We start from the raw sequence: 16,903 nt of genomic DNA on the forward strand, positions 1-16,903 counted from the left end.
GGGGGTGGGGTGGGAGAGATGGGGTGGCTGGGTGATAGACATTGGGGAGGGTATGTGCTATGGTGAGCACTGTGAATTGTGTAAGACTGATGAATCACAGACCTGTACCTCTGAAACAAGTAATATATTATATTTTAAAAAAAAGAAGAAGAAGATAGTAGGAAGGGAAGAATTAAGGGGGGGATATCGGAGGGGGAGACGAACCATGAGAGACGATGGACTCTGAAAAACAAACTGAGGGTTCTAGAGGGGAGGAGGGTAGGGGATGGGTTGGCCTGGTGGTGGGTATTAAGGAGGGCATGTTCTGCATGGAGCACTGCGTGTTATGCACAAACAAGGAATCATGGAACACTACATCAAAAACTAATGATGTAATGTATGGGGATTAGCAGAACATAATAAAATAATTAGAAGGCCAACTGAATGGCCTAGGAGATATAAAAAAAAAAAAAAAAAGACTGAAGGAGAAATAGTTAAATTGAATGGAAGAGAATCAGTTACTGTCATATTGTTGAAGGTGTCTTGGAGACCATCCAATGACTTGTGTTAGTTCAGTGGGATTTTTTTTTTTCCTGATCATCAAAGGTTAATTTAAAAAATTACTGATTTAATTTCTCTCCCTAAGTCTATATTTTCAGTTTCACCACCAAAATCAAAACAAACAACAACAACAAAAAACCCCAAAACCTTAATTAGTTAAGTAGATTTCTCATGGGGTTGCAGTTCCAGTCAAAGTTTATAAATAAATACACCCAACATGGGGCTCAAACTCATGACCCCAAGATCAAGAGTCGCATGCAGTTCCTGTCAAAAGACGGACATTTGACTATTTTTTTTTACATTATTTGTGTTGCCTTATTATAGGTAAACAAGCCATGTTGGCTTGTTAGAACTTTATTTACCTATTATTAATGAAAAAAAATTTTTTTTGAACTCATGACCATGAGATGATCAAGACCTGAGCTGAGAGTAGGACACTTAACTCAGTGAAACACCCAGGCACCCAGTATGTTAGAGCTTTTTAAAATTAAAAAGAACCTTATACCAACTGGATTAAAAATACGTTAATCTAACTATCCTTGCCCATAAGGTCAAAGATTTTCTCTTAGATTTATCATTGTATTTTCTGAAACCAAAATAGTGCTTGGCACTGAATAAGTACTTGATACTTGTCAAGTGAATACATGCTTTCCAATCTAACAGAATAATAAAGCTTTTATTAAAACCAACAAAAGGGGTTGCCTAGGTGGCTCAGTCCATTAAGCCTCTGACTCCTGACTCTTGGTTTTGGCTCAGGTCCTGATCTCAGGGTCATGAGATAGAGCTCTGAGTCAGGGTCTGTGTTCAGTGGGGAGTCTGCTTGAATATTCTCTCTCCCTCTCCCCTTCCCCCTACTCCTACTCCCTCTTTTTCTCAAAATAAATAAATAAATAAATCTTTTTAAAAAAATGTTTTTTAAAAAATAAACCCAACAAGAGTATATTAGTACTCAGGTTTTTTTGGTGGCTGTTTGACAGTGAAGTTTGAATACTACACACCTTGTAATTAAGAGGTTTGTGAGCTCCCAAATAAATACTGTCCCCTCCCCTGGTCATTGTGGACTCACTCTGTGCCAGGCACTTTTACACATTTAAATCCTCACAACTCTGCCATTTTGCAGATGAGAAAACTGTGGCTAAGAGAGGTCAAGTTTAAGGTCATGCAGCTGGTTGGTGGCAGAACCAGAATTTAGGTCTCAGTAAGTTTGGATCTGAAACCCGTGCTCTGAACTGTTGTTCTGTGCAAAGGCAAGAAAGCGTGGGGATCATGGTCTCGAGGTCTCAAGGTCTCTGAAGCTGGGCTGCCTGGCATTTAAGTCAGGGCTCTGCTGTGTGACCTTGGGCAAGGGGCTAGACCTCTCTGTGCCTCAGTTTCATCCCTTCTAAAATGGAGATAAGACTCATACCCACCTAATAGGGTTGTTAAGATAATTAAATAAGTTTCTATGTAAAACAAATAGTAAGTTCGCAAGTGTCACTTCTTATCATTATTTCTGAGCACAGGAAGTTTAGGTATGTGGTCTTTTGAGCGGGTGCAAAGCGCCAGGCTGGTGGTTTACATGGTCTTGATCATCTGGGCTAGGCTGCCGAAATTTCTGCCGTTGCTTCTGCAGTCTGGCAACAGCCCTATGAATCGACTGCAGTTGTTATCAGACACTTTACACTTGCCTGGTCTGCTGGTTTGGGTCGTGTGTCAAGTTGGCAGCTCATTTTCCCAGAGCAGTTGGTTGGAATGGGACTCCGAGGCTGTGCCTATAGTCATAAAACACACAGACCCGGCTAAAATGGTCATCATCTTTCCTCGTGATGCGTATGGATTGCTGCGGCTTTATTGATCAGGCAGCAATCTCTTGTTCTCACGAAAAGCCAGTGTGCTTATCCCACAGAGACCAGTTCCGCTGTTTTGTGCTTTCTTTTCTTTTGGCATTTTGACAAAGTCTGCGAATTAACAATGTTCCAGGGAGTGTTTTGAAGTGGTTGTGGCTGTTTATGAATCTATCTTGCTCTGTGGATCAAAAACTGAGATGACTGAAGATTATTATTGCCTCCTTGATCCACTCCCTCCCTGTGTCAGTTGCAGAATCATCTTTCTGGAACAACAATCTGATTGTGTCACTATTTTGCTTAAAAATCTTCAGTGGTGAAGGAGACTTTGGGGATGATAGAAATATTGATGGTCATGATTGTGGTGGTGATTATGTATAAAAATTCATCAAACTAAATTAACATCACATCGTTAAAATTTGTGCGGTGTACTATATGTAAATTACATCTCAATAAAACAAAAGTTACCAGGAGCAGATAAAAACCCAAACTCCTTTGGTGCTCATTCAGGGCACTCTTCTGCCTGGCCACAGTGTCTTTCCAGACTCCTTTCTTGCCACTCTGCTTCCCTGTCCCCAGCGCTGTAGCCACGCACCTTTCCTTGCCTGTCACACCTGCACACAAGCCCAAACATTTGCATGTGCTGTTTCTTCTTCTAGGAAAACTCTTCTCTGTCCTCCCCTCCCTTTCTTTCAAGATCTCCTATGTGCTAGGCTCTCTGGATCCCACTGAACAAGTCTATTATCTCCCCTCATAAGGCATTTCTGTCCCCACTGGGTCTTTTCTTTTTCTTCTTCTGGAACATGGGATCTTTAGAACAGAAGGAAAGGAGGGAGAAAGGGGCAGATAGGAGGGCCTGGATATAGGCAGGCTGATGTAAATAAGATTCCCCAAAGCTTCTGCTTTGTGGCTTCTTCTAAGAAGCCTCCTGTTCTCCCTCCAACAACAGAAGCAGGAGAGCAGAGTGGTTAAGAGTTTGGACTCTGAAGACAGTCTTTGGAGGTTCCCAGCTCTTGTCCTTACTAGCTGTGTGACTTTGAGCAAGTTACTTAACCTCTTTGTACCTCAGTTTTATATCTATAAGATAATGAAGACAATGATAGTTTTCTACCCCAGAGAATCAAGTGGATTAATACATGTCAAGTACTAAACACAATATCTGGCTCATAATAAAGGCTATTTAAGTATTGATATTATTATTCTTGCCCACCAAAGATCCTGAGATGAATAAGAGCCCACCTTGAAGGAACATTTTTTCCTGGTGAAGTTCAGACAATCAAATGAGCAAGTCAATACCAAGGTGATACCACATTGTAATAGTTGCTATGAAAGGAACAAAGAAGGTAAGGTGCTAGGGAGTAATTGTTTTTGTGGGCAAGAAGAACTTTTTGGCTGGCGTGGTGGGGCCTCTATGAAGGGAGTTGCTTAGCCTAAGTGCTAAGAAGGAGCCTGGCATGCAAAGACTACAGGAAGACAGAATAGCAAGTGAAAAAGCCCCGTGGTGGCACGAGTGTGGTGTGTTTGAAGAACAGAAAGGAGCTCCTGAGGCTGGAGCACAGGGGGGCTGGGAGATGGGGCCATAGGACTGGCAGAAGCTTTGTCATACAGGCATGCACCAGCTGTGCAAGTTTGAATTTGATTTTAACTATGTGGGAAGCCACTGCAGAGTCTTAAGCAGGTCTGATCCTACCAGAACATTGAATACTTTCCATTTCCAGCAGAAGCCAGATCAGGAACACTGTCTTCTGGGTTATTCCCTGCAAAGGTTCTCCCATGCTGGTATTATGATACTGTTTCCTCCAATAGACTGACCCACCCAGGCCTGCCCTGTTCTCAGTGCTCTCTCAGCCCACCTCTTTGTCCCCCAACCCATTGAAACTGACCCAGCCTGTGTCCACACCCTCATGAACTTCCTGAACAACTGTCCAGCTCCAGCCTGGGTGAAATGTTCCCAATCTCTTCCACATGACTGAAAGTTCTTTAGCAGGAAACCCGACAGAGGAAGTGCAGGTATGCATAGGGGAGTATTTCCAACAATGGAATTAGTCATCCTGCAAGCCAGCTGGGGGGAAATGTTGAGCAAAAGGACCATTCTTTGTGGCTCTCTCAGATCTGGCCATGCCTCTGATGTGCGAGCTTCTTCCTTGGGACACCCTCTCAGTATTTTGATGTGGGTTTGCCTTGATCTTACCTGTCTGAGGATTTCCACCTCATCCCTGGCATCTTGGTCTCAGTGTATATTGAGAGCCACTGCAAAAGGTCCTCAAACCAAGCCAGCTACTGCCTATCTGAGAAAATACACTCAATTGTCGTCTCCCCTGATTCTTTAGCCATTTAGTATCCTGACAGCATAGGTCTTCTGATCACTTGTTTGACGGGGCTGACACTAAACAGATTCTGGAAGAGCCAGTGGATCAATGTAGAGACACAGCCTTCAGCAACTCCAATTCTGATTTGAGCAAATTGCAAATAAAATGTGCTAGAGCCTGAACAATAGAAGGGTCCATGGTTAAGAAAGTTTGGCTTAAGAGACAGAGAAACCTGGCTTTGAATCTCAGCTTCACTGGATATTTTTGTGGTTTTAGGCAAGTGACTTATATTTTTTTGTGCTTCAGTGGAGTTGATAATTAAACTTTGCAATTACCAATATGATAGCTCTGTGTGTGATAATTATGTAAACTGTCAGATAGTGCATAGTAGGTACTCTAGACTTTTGCTCTATTTCTGGCTGGAAATTGAATGTTGAAGGCTGTGTTATCATTTAGTTTAGTGGGCTTTGACTTAAAGCCAAAGGCCACATTCTCCCAATAGTTTAAGCCCCTGCACTATCCCATCCTACCTTCCTTTACCTTCCCATTCAATAATATTCTTTTTTAAAAAAAAGATTTTATTTTTAGGTAATCTCCACACCCAAATGGGGCTCGAATTTACAAGCCTGAGATCAAGAGTCCCTTGCTCTACTGACAGAACCAGCCAGGCACCCCAATAATATTCTTCATTAACGGGATCTAGCATGCATAAAGCTGCTGGCTAGCTCGGGCAGTTTATAATTCAGGGAACGCCCCTTGGAGGGAATTTTAATTCGGGGGCAAATGGAATCTTACTCTAGTGATATAGAGGAAAAACTTTTCCTAAAATAGCTCTCCAACTTTGTGACATTTCTATGTAGCTCATTAAAAGGTGGTTCAGGCCACTCTTGGATGGGCCAGTCTTTCAACATTGAGCCTTCTGAGCCTACTGGCATCCCCAGCATGGGATTCAGCTTGAGTTGTAGACAGTGAGAGAAGGGAAGGTAAGCTTCCACCCAGCTGTCTTGATCTGGAGGTGAGGGAAACATTGCCCATCCTGTAGTTCATAGAAGAGATGAAAGAAGAGGTGGATGGCCATGCAGTTCTTTGAGTTCATTGTGTCAGAGAAGGTGAGCATGATGATGGGGTGATGTCTCTAGAGCATGGATGTGGGAAGTCTTCTCTATCAGCCCTGTAGGGGAGCACATTTCAGACACATGAATATGTAGTGAGATTTCTTGGCATGAATGAGGCAAGTCTGTTGAAGAGTAACTTTCCAACAAAGTATTTGTCATACTGAAACGTAACATGATTTCCTCCCCCATCTCTCCCACTGGTGAAAGAAAAGTAAAAATTCCATATCACTGATGTGTCCCAAGCTGATCTACTGGGTGTTTTAAGTAAAGGAAAGAGAACAAACATTTCCTTATTTCCTAGTAAGTGCTGACATTTTATGGGCATTATCTGGTTTGCCTCTCTCCTTATCCTCATAATGTAGGTGCTACCTACCTGCACACTTGACAGATAAGGCATCTATCATGTAGAAAGTTTAAGCCATTTGCCCAGGGTCATGTGGCTAAGAAATAGAGGTCAGGATTCAAAATCTCATGTTTCTGACTCCTGAGACCACCAATTTCCACTTCCCTACTGCCAGTGGGCACTCTGGCAAGTTGTTTTCATGCTCAAGGATTTTGGGGGGCTTTATTCGATGGGACTTTGTGACAGGTCTGTGCTAAGTACCATGCCACAGGGATAAGTGAGACATATATTCTTCAGGTCCCTCTCATGCTTTATGAGTTCACAATGTTGTGAATGTTAAGTGTTCCAAATGCTTCATAAGAGATGAAGGTGGATATGGTTTCTTCTTAACAAGACCAGAAATGAAGGGTTTTTTTTTTTTTGGCCCCAGGCAATTATTTAGGGTGTTAAGCTACTTGTGAAAATAAGACATGTAGAAATGATGAGCAGATGAAAATGTCAACATTTTCAAAGGCCAGGAGGAAAATTCAATTTGTGTTCCATCCTGTCCTTGGCAAATAGTCAGTTTCCTCCCCCTCTGTTTTGTTATTAATCATAAGTGAATGTGGATCTGGCTTATTTACTTCTTTGATCTGTTTGCTCACTGACATTCACGCAGCTTTGGGACTGGGGTTTTCATTTCCTTTGTCATCATCTTGATGAATGCCTGGGTAGTCACACAGCAAAATGATGGTGCAGGTCAAGAAAAATGGATTTAACAGTAGAACTTAGTCTATGAGGAAGGATCAACGACACTTATAAGCAAGGAAATAACCTAGGATGGAATCTACCATCATAGGTATGAAGAGTTTTCAGGAGATGTGTCTCAGAGTTTTGACCTGGTTCAAGCCCTAAATCTTAAACTGGATACAAGTGTCCCAAGTGAGGTGGAGAACCCAAGCAGCTGTCTCTATAGTTCCTGTCTAATCACTTGTCATGAAGTGTCAATATGATTATGGCAAACATATTTTCTGGTCCATTGCTTTGACTCTCTACTTGGTATTTTGGTAGTTTACAACAGAAAATCAAATTGCAGGATCTGGGTCATTCAAGTGAAGACCAACTTACCCCATATTTATCTAGATAATTTAATCCTAATTTGTATGGAATCAGGATCACGTGGTGGCTGTGGCTGATTTTTTTTTTAAGCTGATTTTCATCCTCAGGCCACCTTCCTTCTTGATCCTAGACTCGGTAAAGTCCTGGTGTTAGTTGCTGTAAATGGTGCTTTCTCCTTTGTTTTTACAGAATTATATATTTGTAATGTCTATCTCTTCCTTAGAATATGTACTCCATGAGGGCAGGTCTCTCCAGCCTTGTCACAGGACGTGCCTGGCACATAGTAGGTGCTCAGTAGAGGCTGTTGAATAAGTAAAGATGAGCAGGTAAAGCAAACTTTAGAGTCATTCAATATATAGATAAAGGGCAATTCTCTGTAACAGTTTCCAAACTTGAAAGTTTTATGTGTTTTTGAGCCTGGTTTATGATTAAGTAATATCCAGTGGAATTGTGGACTTTTCCCATTCACAAGTGGTATTTTTAAAGGTGGTAGGGATAGGAAGATTAGGACGGAGTCCTTAAAATGAAAGACCCAAAGAGGTGCCCCAACCTCCGCCATGAGAACAGGCACTTGGAATTGTTCCATCCAGCTGTGACTCAATGCTGATTCATCTGAGATGCCCTTGTGGTCAGCAGCATGCATTTGAGAGATGGCCTACTGGGCCCCTGGCTTAGAATCACCAAATCTGGCTGGCTCCCAGGGAATCAAGTTCATGAACATAGCCTGAAGAGTATCATCAGTACTATCATCACTGGGACTATATTCAGGTTCATAATATTTCAGACTCTTGAAATAGGAACTTCTAGATTTTGAGCTTTTTGAGATAGCTTTTATTGGGTTATTAATATGTATGCATGCATCCAACAAATATTAATTGAGCACTAGCTATTTGTCAGCCAGAGTGCAAGGCACTAGATTGCATGCAGGGCTTGAAGCAAAGCAGGTGCTCAATCACAATGATGGTTGGATGGATGGTCACACACTCACCTTGAGAGGTTTCTAAAAAGGAAAGCACTCCCTGCTTGAACTGATCCTTGCTTTAAATTAAACATAGGAAAAACATTCCTCTTCTGTTTAATACAAGCCATGTTTCTCCTACTTAAATTTATTTTGAAGTGTCACTATGTTTTTTATTTGAATGAATTTTTTTTTTTTTTTTTTACCAGAAGGCCAGCAATAATGTGGTTCTAGACAATCTTATTTGAGATGTGTATTTCAAAATGAAAGAAGAAAGTGCAAAATCCCTAAGGTCTATTCTCGCTCCTTGTCTTTTAGACTCAAACTCTTTTAAAAATGCCTGTCATGTACATACACATATACACATCTTCTGTCTATCATCTATCTCTATTATCAACCACAGAGACATACAATCCAGCTTGAACTAAAATCTTTCTCATTCTAAGAGACCATGAAGTTTCTTTCTTCTTTCTTTCTCTTTCTTTCTTTTCTTTCTTTCTTTCTTTCTTTCTTTCTTTCTTTCTTTCTTTCTTTCTTTCTTTCTTCCTTCCTTCCTTCCTTCCTTCCTTCCTTCCTTCCTTCCTTCCTTCCTTCCTTCTTTCTTTTTAAGATATATTTAGTTATTTGAGAGAGAAAGCGTGCGCGGTGGAGAGGGAGAGAGGGAGAAGAGAATCTAAAGCAGACTCCCCACTGAGCCTGACGTGGGGCTCAGAGCCTGATGCCAGGCTCAATCTCACGACCCTGAGATCATGACCTGAGCTGAAACCAAGAGTCAGATGCTTAACTCACTGAACCACCCAGGCACCCCATTTCTTACATTATCTTACAAATAACCCAATTCAGTTTCAAGCATGACTCCCACATGAGAGAAGTGACATGTGACAGCCCCTTTACTCAGAGAAGTGACAGCCTCATTTTGGCTGCCAAACTGATTATGCCACTTATTTATCTAATTAGTTAATTGGGTGAGTCATTATTTGAAGACAATGAATTGAAATATTTTTAAAGGAAGATTTAGGGCAGTAAGTAGTGGGGTTTTTGTATGCATAAAAGGCAAGGGAGAGAATACTACCTAGCTTAAGAAAGTCTCTGATGCTATGGAATGTTATCCCCATGGTTCTGGACTCTCCCATACTCTCAGTTTTAACTAGGGTATGGCTGGGTGAGAATATGAATAGATATCGAAGGAGATTTTACTACTGAAAGAAGAGGGGCTGCATGGAATTCTCCCTTCTTCGTATCATTAGGTTGAGCTCTATTAAATTTTTTTAACTTTTAAGCAATTTATCCCATTATGTATATAAAACTGCAATTATGTAGTTAAGAGCATGGGCTCTGTGTCACATTTCCTGGTTCATAATTGGGCACCACCATGGATTTGCTCACATCCTTAGGCAAGTCATTTAATTTCTCAGAGCTTTAGTTTTTTCCTCTGAAAAATGGGGATGATAGTGGCTCCAATCTGGAAAGGTTAACGACTGCTCATAAAATGCTTCGAAAGATGCCTGGCACATAGTAACTTTTCAATAAGTGCTACCTACTAATATCTTCTTTGGGCATCATGAGCAAATGGTGGATGTTGTGAGACTTGATGCCCAGGGGCCAGTTATTTATTGGGGGAATATTTTGGCCTTGGTAATGCTCTCTAAAATGTCCCTGGAATCTTTCCTAAGGTCCCACTATTGGAACCTAGACTGCCTTCTGATTCATCACCCCGGAACTTTCTATTCCCCCATTTCTTTTTTTCTTTAGCTTGTTTTTTTCCATTGCTGGTCAGCTGCTTCTTCCTTTGTGAGCTTGGAAAGTGCTTACTCATGACTTACCTACTACTTCAAAGCCGTATGTTTCATTTTATCATTGACATCCAACTTATCTATCTGACCTTCACTACTTTATTCAGAATTCGAGTAGTCAGAAGCAATTGCCCTTCATCTCCTCAAATGTTTGCTTGGAAACTCTAAGTCAAAATGTCACCATGGTGTCTTAGGATTTCTCAGACTATTTTGCATAAATGTAGATAAAATATGCATATATACTTGGTGCACTAATGTTAGTAGAATAAAATTATTATGCATTTTCTTCAATGAAGATAAATATTTATAAAAATTTATTTCAGTTTTAAATGAGGTATGGTATTAGAAATTATTCCATCTTTTTTTTTTTTAAGATTTTATTTATTTATCTGACAGAGAGAGAGAACAAGTAGGCAGAGAGACAGGCAGAGGGAGAGGGAGAAGCAGGCTCCCAGCTGAGCAGGGAGCCCGATGTGGGGCTCGATCCCAGGACCCTGGGATCATGACCTGAGCCGAAGGCAGCTGCTTAACCGGTTGAGCCACCCAGGCGCCCCAGAAATTATTCCATCTTGTCATGGAAACTTCTTCTTTTTTTTAGAGAGGGGGAGTGGGGAGGGTCAGAGGGAGAGGGAGAGAGAGAATTCCAAGCAGGTTCCATGCCCAGTGTGGAGCCCGATGCCGGGCTCGATCTCATGACCCTGAGATCATGACCTGAGCCAAAATCAAGAGCCGGATGCTTGAAGGACTAAGCCCCCCTCAGGCACTCCTGTCATGGAAACTTCTGAACCAGATGTTCTCTTTATCCAGTTGAATATCAACTTAAAGACATTTAAGAAAAAAACCTCTAAGAATCAAATTTATTTTGATTTTGCATTCACAAAGATCTGCAGCACATTTCTGGTTTGTTTTGTTGTTTTTTCTGTTTGCATCTATTTGGCTTTTTGCATGTCATTCTTTTGACATGATACAAATGGCATTTTCCTTCCTTCCATTTAAATAGTCAATGGGCACTGCTTGACCTGTAAGATATGCAGCTGTCTCCCACATACTGATAAATGCCCTGGTCTTGTGAGTCCAGAGCTCACAACTCTATTAGAAGATATTTTGTTTTTCCCCAGCAAAGCATACGAGAATGAATGAAATGGAATGGAGATGATTCTGCCCTTCATACCCAAGGTCAGTGTCCTTTGAGGCTTCCTGGGAAAAATAGTACATTTACAAAGGTCAAATTGCTGAACTGGAAAAGTGGTATAATAGTGATTAGGGTGATGATCATGGCTCAAATTTGTTCAGCCTTTACCCTGCACTCAGTAAGTCATTGAACTCTTTAAATACCCTGTAGGGTAGATCTCATTATCTCCTTTTCCCAGCTGAAGGAACTTAAAACTCAGGAGAGTAAAGTAACTTGCCCAAGGTCATGTTGCTGTGGCCTGACTCCAGAACCCACACCCATCATCCCTTTATGAGGCTGACCAGTGTTTTGTCATCAGCATGCCCTGATGACCCAATGGGGTCTGGCCAGACCCCTCTGAAGATAGGCTCCTGCCTATCTGATGCTCTCTTTGGGCCCTTGCTCCTTTTCTCTCCTATCTTAATCATTTATAAATGAGGGATTATTACACTATGGTATTTTTCTTCTTTGAACAAATGTGGGTGTTGGCCCCAAATTTCCTGCTTACTTTCTCCTAACACAATATGCCCTGGCCAATCTGGATATTTGTCAGTGAGATGTGGAATGAAAGGCTGAGACTGGTTTCCTTTACATCCAAAGCTGGTACCTACAGATCTTTAGGAGACTCATTTGACAGCTCACTGTCATGAACATGTTTTCTTTTATGTAAATAGAACTAATGATACAGTTTAAATTTCTTTATGCTTTGCTAGACGTGAGATAAAGTGCTGAGAAAAAATTATTTGTAAAGCATATTAAAGGGGAGCAGTATCATGACAAATATAAAAATCATTATGTATGGTTGGCCAAAGCTAGTTTCAAAGCTCAGCTCCACTACTTGCTGTGTGTCCTTTAGCAAGCCACCTGACCTCTCTGAGACTTGGTTTTCTAATTTTTAAGAGGAGGTAAACTAATCTACCAGCAGAGTTATTGAACAAGCTGCAGAAATGTGAAAAGATTTATGTGCTTAATGAACTTTAAAAAATAATTCTCATCTTTCCTAAGCAGTTAACTTGGAAGCATGATGTATCCACCAAATGCACAAAAGAAATTTATTTGGAGGACTTGTTTACCTTTTTAAAGGACACATTGTTTTTGCACACATGTTTGAGCATGCTCTATTCTTATAATGAGTGCAGGAGAAGTCCTGAATCACACACAAAGCATACTTTTAAGAAAAACTGACAGGCATTAACATTTCACAGGCACCCATCCCTGGATGCGTGAATATTGCATTAAAAAAATCTACTGGCATTACACTTTGTGGCATATTGTTGGAAGTGAATAATTTGTCTGGTGCGACTGCTTGAGGAAATATTTCTCCGTATCTGCAAGTGGATTCTTCTTTCTCATTTCTCAATAGATATATTGTATAGGTAAAATGAATTTTATAATGCTCTTTTTTTAAATTTTTTTTTTAAAGATTTTATTTATTTATTTGAGAGAGAGAGAATGAGAGAGAGCGAGTACGTGAGAGGGGGGAGGGTCAGAGGGAGAAGCAGACTCCCTGCTGACAGCAGGGAGCCCGATGCGGGACTTTATAATGCTCTTAAATGTTTCTCAGTAAGAGATGAACTTCAGAGTCTCACATTTAATCAATAATTTTCTACTTGACAGCAGAATAAGAGAGCATTCCAACCAGTTTGTGCAACAGCCTCAGAAAACAGCAGGTAAAGGTCACTGTCCAATGTGCTGAAAACTACTACGGCTTTTGAAATAAGTGGTCCTGCTTTGTTTTCTAATATAAAATCTAAATTTAAAAATACTTCGCAGTATTTAAAGTAATTTTTGTGGCTTGTAGGATAACATCTGTCAAATACTGGTTTGATACCTGAAAGAATAGTAATAATCCTGAAATTATTTGATTTTATGTTATTATGACAATAAATAAGAATTTCTCCTGCTGCAAAGATAAGTGGATTTGTATAATTTTATTAAGTGTAAATTATGACTAATTTAATAATTTTCTATGTTCATTTATTAGGAAGCAGCACTTGGGATTTGTGGGTTTTCATCTGCACAAAGCTCTGACTATATTCTTTTAAGGCTGGTATTTGGATGCTTAAAGCTTTTGAAGAAAAACTGAACCACATAACTGAAGGTTAAACGAACTTTGATTCACTATATTGGATTTTATTTAAAACTACAAAATCATAATAATGAAGTTAATTTATACTCATAAGATATCCAAATATGAATTACTAAGAAATTTGGGGTTGAAATTTAACATGTTGTATTAAGACTATATATTAGCTTTTATTTAGTTATTTTGTTTTATCCATAAGTTTTCCTATGCTCACATTATTTTAAAAGGAATAATTACAGAATCATAAATACAGAGAGCAAACTGGTGGTTGCCAGAGAGGAGGATGGTGGGAGGGATGGATGAAGTAGGTGAAGGGGATTAAGAGGAACAGACTTCTAGTTATAAAATAAATAAGTCATGGGGGTAAAAAGTAAGAAACAGTATAGGGCATATAGTCAATAATATTGTAATAATTTTCTATGGTGATAGATGGTAGCTATCCTTACCATGATAAGCATAGGGTAATATATAGAATTGCTAACACTATGTTGTACCTCTGAAACTAATATAACCTTGTATGTCAATTATATTTCAATTTTTAAAAAAGGAATAAGTATAGAGAGATCAAGTGAGATAGACAGAGCTCCACCACCTGCTTTCTACAGAGGCCTGGACAGGTCCCAGGAAGATGTCTGTTGGTTGAGTATGTGCTTTAACTTCTTGAGTCTGGAGAATTTGGAAGCCAAAAGAATGCCTTTTACTTTGAACATGAATGTATGGTTTGAACGGTGAAAGTTATCTAAAGGCTTTTTTTGAAAAAAAAATTATTTGGAAGCTCTCATTGTTATAACCCATCAACTATTATTATAGGTTGCTTTTCTTATTGTTCTCATGACCTAGCTTTTAATATGAAGCCTTAGCTTATCTGCATTCTCTTTCTTACCTTAGTTTTTATTTTCTCCAAATTTTGCCCCCTCCTCTATTCCTTTTGTGGATCACATTTAGTTCATGGCACACTGTCATAATTGGTCCTTGGAAAGATGTCCTGTGTTTTGTGATCTAGTTATTGTCATTCTTCCCTCACCTCCATCCCATTTACCTACACTCAGAGGCATCCACTCCAAGATGTTTAAGGAGTGTACCTACATATATTCTTAAAATATAGTCATAATTTTTTAAAAAAGATTTTGCTTATTTAGAGAGCACTAATGGGAGAGGCAGAGGGAGAGAGAGAATCTCAAGCAGACTCCCTGCTGAGTACAGAGCCTGACACAAGGCTTGATCTCATGACCCTGAGATTCATGACCTGAGCCAAAACCAAGAGTCAGCCGCTTAACCAACTGAGCCATTCAGACGCCCCTCATTATTTTATTTTTTATGTATTTTATACACATAGATGGCACTGCACCATAGTTTTGTTATGTTTCTTCCTTTTTCATTTGATGCTATTTTTAAAGATCTACCCATGCTAATAATATATATGTGCTAATGTGTATATACATATATGGTTATATGTATTTCAGTGCTTCTGACTTTATAAAGAAGTCAATTTTCTCCAAATTAACTTTCCAATACAATCTAATTGTAAGAAAATCCTCCCTTTATATATAATGTTGCAATCTCATAACATGAATATGGTAAATCTCTCCATATATAATATATAATATAAAAATGTTATTTGGCAGAGTTTTAGATTTTCTCCATAATGGTCTAATACACTTATTTTTAGAATAACTCCTTGATACTTGTTAGATTTTATTGCTATTGTGTATATTATCTTATTTCATATTATGTTTTCTTGTTAGTTACTGCTGATAAGGAGAAATGTTATTTATTTTAGTATGTTGATCTTTTATTACCTAGCAACCGTGGATTATTATATCTATATGAATAATCTACGTGAGAGATCACAACATTCATCAGTAATGCTCATTATGCCTTGTTAGTTCCAATGTTCTCTGTTTTTCTCTTGCTTCATTCTTTGCCTAATTCCATTGGTGAGGACCTAATACTATGTTGTACAGTTGTGGTAAAAGTGTGCATTATTTTCTTGATCTTAAAGTGAATGCATATAAAATTTTCTCATTAAACATGTTGTTTCCTGTAGGTTTTTGGTAATGTATTTATCTATAGTCATAAATACTTATTTAGAGTGCTTTCTTTTTCACTAAGTTCTGAGAATCTTCAATATCCATTTTTATATTTTTAAAGATTTATTTATTAGAGAGAGAGAGGGAGAGTGGGAGGAGGAGCAGAGGGAGAGGGACAAGCAGACTCCACACTGAACACGGAGCTTGATGTGGGGCTCGATCCTATTACCCTGAGATCATGACATGAGCTGAAATCAAGGGTCAGATGCTTAACTGACTGAGCCACCAACATGGCCCTCCATTTTTATTTTATCTTTATCCCAGACACAGAATATTTCTTATTTTTCAGACATATGATGTTGATTTCTTATTTTATTGCTTTGAGGTCAGAGACCAATATGTAGGAAGCTTCTGTTGTGGCCTGGTACATTGTAAATTTTTGCAGACATTTCATATGTATCAACACACCTCTACATAGAAACTTTGTTAGTTCTTCTGTGAAATGACTTTGTGTTTGCCTATCTTTTTCTGAGAAGAAAGTATTAAAATCTCTAGCTTCTCTCTGTAGTTTTAACAATGTTGCTTCATATATTTTGATATGGAATTATTTAGAGCACTGTGTTCATGACTATTATAATTTCTTGATCTGGTGCTTCTTCTACCAGTATATGTCATGTCTTTATCCTTATGATAATTTTTACCTTAAATTTTATCTAGTCTGATATTAAGGTGTTCCCGTGAATTTCTTTTGATTCACATTGTTTCATTCCTTTATTTTCAACTGATAAAGCTTCCCTCCTTGATCAAACTTCTGCCATCCTCCTTTTAGCGCTCAAAAATACACCTTGACCTTGGCCTGCTAGTCTTTGTAAATATGACCTCTTGGGGCCCCTGGGTGGCTCAGTCATTAAGCGTCTGCCTTCAGCTCAGGTCGTGATCCCGGGGTCCTGGGATCGAGCCCCACATCGGGCTCCCTGCTCAGCGGGAAGCCTGCTTCTCCCTCTCACACTCCCCTTGCTTGTGTTCCCTCTCTCGCTGTGCCTCTCTCTGTCAAATAAATAAATAAAATCTTTAAAAAAATAAGTAAATATGACCTCTTGAATTGAGTGTTTCTGTTATAAGAGGGCAGTCTTGGAAGTGACTTTTGGCCTCACTGAACTTGAAGTTCCTCATTTGCAAAATGAGATAATATGAGTATGTATTTTATAGTGGATGTGATAAGAAATTAATAAAATAGTGTGTGAGACATGTGATATTCTTTTTTTTTTTCATTTTTTTAAAATTTCTCCCTTTTATTCATTTCACAGCATAATTGAGAACATACATAATATTTGATGAAATGGATTTCGAAATAATTTTTAAATTGTGGCATTAGTTATTGATTTAAGCTTGCCATAATATTTTCCAAAATTACAATGGGTAATTATTTATTTCTATATTCTTTTTTTTTATTCTTATGTTAATCCCCATACATTACATCATTAGTTTTAGATGAAGTGTTCCATGATTCATTGTTTGTGCATAACACCCAGTGCTCCATGCAGAATGTGCCCTCCTCAATACCCACCACCAGGCTAACCCATCCTCCCACCCCCCTCCCCTCTAGAACCCTGTTTGTTTTTCAGAGTCCATCGTCT

General features: G+C 39.2%; 1 protein-coding gene across 5 annotated transcripts in view; it reads left to right on the forward strand.

The window, feature by feature from the left end:
* LOC102733802 (synaptic vesicle glycoprotein 2B-like) overlaps positions 1 to 16,903 on the forward strand; it is a 147,913-nt gene that overhangs the window by 63,315 nt on the left and 67,695 nt on the right. The window contains exon 1 of one of the 5 annotated variants that reach the window (XM_081831632.1): positions 12,797 to 12,820. The exons of the other annotated variants lie outside the window; for them this stretch is intronic. The gene's annotated coding sequence lies outside the window, so the exon portion shown is untranslated. Of the gene's footprint in view, positions 1 to 12,796; positions 12,821 to 16,903 lie in introns of those variants that run through there. 5 annotated transcript variants of the gene reach the window in all.

Source organism: Leptonychotes weddellii, chromosome 9, assembly GCF_054177405.1.
Source record: "Leptonychotes weddellii isolate Sample4059 chromosome 9, ASM5417740v2, whole genome shotgun sequence".
Taxonomy (NCBI): Eukaryota; Metazoa; Chordata; class Mammalia; order Carnivora; family Phocidae; genus Leptonychotes; species Leptonychotes weddellii.